Below are 1,906 nucleotides of genomic sequence, written 5' to 3'. Positions count from 1 at the left end.
ACATCAAATAGAGAAAACATTGCGCGTTCGTCAGGGCCAGGAGGTCTATAGAAAGAACCGACTGTAATAAGTTCTCCATTTTCTGACGCAATCTTGCACTAAACAGATTCACATTTGATACCATTCACTCTGATCTCAAAACTTTGAAGGGATTCATTAACTAACGCGAAAACTCCTCCACCATGCACATTTCGGTCTCGGCGGTACGCAACATAACCAAAAGGAAAAACTTCAGTATCACGAATGGTGTCATCCAACCAGGACTCTGTACCAATGACGACACTGGGTTTTGTCAGAGCAATAAGATCGGAAAACTCTTCCACTTTATTTTTGATACTACGACAATTTATAATCATAACAGCAAGTTCGCGCATGGTTCTTATCTTATGCCGAGCTTGATACGGTAGCTGCTTCAGCGCTATCATAAAAAGTCTACCCCTTCAATACTGAGCTTATTGAAACATAGCTTATATGGCATTTCCTGTGATTTTGCATGCTCCAACAGCTGTTTGCGTTCAAATCTAATCTTGTCCGAAAGATCTTCACCGACTGAAAAGCCATTGTTTTTTAGTTTCTATCCTTGGGATAGAACGTGCTGCTTGACTTTGAAGGATAGAAAATGAACAATAATTGGTCTTGGCTTTTCTGAATTTGAGCGGCCTAGTCTGTGAGCACGTTTGATGTCGTTCCCTGCCACGGTCACCTCTAGATTATTTTGACAGAACTCAATTACCTTTAATTCAGAACGGGACCACGTTTCGTTAGGTTCGTCATTGATTCCGTAAAATAAATTTTTTTCTTCTTGATCTGTTTTCTGTGTCATCCTGTCCAGAGGAGACCACAGCAACTTGCGCTGACAGACTGGTTGAGAGGGCACCGATTTCCTGCATATCATCTTTGAAGCTTTTTAACAGAGCTATTTCCGCTTCCATCGCAGTGAATTTCTTACTCAGGGCTTCGATTTTTTGCGTAGAGTCGAACCTGATTCCGGTTTATTTCTGCCACATTGTTTATTAGAGTTTCCTGTCCTTTATCCAGTTTTGGTAGTCCTTCAGCAATTTCTGGATTTGGGCGTACGTAAGGGACCCGGGGTTAAGTTCAACGTCGCCGGAGGGAATCAATGTCAATGCTACAAGTGTAGCACAAGGATTTGACAGAAAATTGTGACACCAGGAACACAAGTTGACAAGGACACTGGGGAACGATGCCGGCTGGCGTTTCGAGGAATAACGAGCAACTTCTATATAAGCAGGACTAACCTGCAGCAGAAGGAAGCGTAAGCGTGCTGCGTTGCCCATGCCGGCACCGAACCTTGTCTGAGAAGTGGGCGGTTGCTCCTTTTGTAGGCTGATGTCACAAGATAACGTTCCAGTCCGTTGCCAGACGAACGTTGCGCCAGGCAAGAAGTCCGCTGATGTTGTCGATGACGAGGGGGATTGGCTGCCTTCCTCAAAACTGCTTTGATTGGAAGTCAGGGGATGATGCATCTCTTTGACGGCCCATGCTGCAGCGAAGATCTGCAGCAGAAGGAAGCGTAAGCGTGCTGCGATGCCCATGCCGGCACCGAACCCCCAGTGTTAGAACCAGTGTTAGAACTAACGCGTTACAGATAACGACATTACTGGTAACGCATTAGTTTTTTCACTAGCATACTAACACACTTGTTAGAATCCCAATGACTAATGAGTGAAGTAATGTCGTTAATATTTTACGGTATCTCCTCTCAAGTTACATTACCCGTTACTTGTTGCTTTTGATTACAAATGGCCACATGATTGCTTCAAAACAAAAAAAATTTCATTATGTACAGTGGCCCAATTTTTTAATAATATCAAGCGAGCGTCGACCGCTGGGACGGCCAGTGTTGTGCCGCAGAAAAATGCGGCGTCCGGTAGAGATTAAGCGT

The 1,906-nt window shown here is 44.2% G+C and overlaps 1 pseudogene; it reads right to left on the bottom strand.

Moving 5' to 3' along the window:
- Positions 1-421: 421 nt before the first annotated feature.
- LOC115330907 lies at positions 422-1,556 on the bottom strand (annotated as a pseudogene).
- Positions 1,557-1,906: the final 350 nt, after the last annotated feature.

Source organism: Ixodes scapularis, unplaced genomic scaffold (genome assembly GCF_016920785.2).
Source record: "Ixodes scapularis isolate PalLabHiFi unplaced genomic scaffold, ASM1692078v2 PGA_scaffold13__105_contigs__length_92229423, whole genome shotgun sequence".
Lineage (NCBI taxonomy): Eukaryota > Metazoa > Arthropoda > Arachnida > Ixodida > Ixodidae > Ixodes > Ixodes scapularis.
This window is presented reverse-complemented; position numbering and strand designations above follow the sequence as displayed.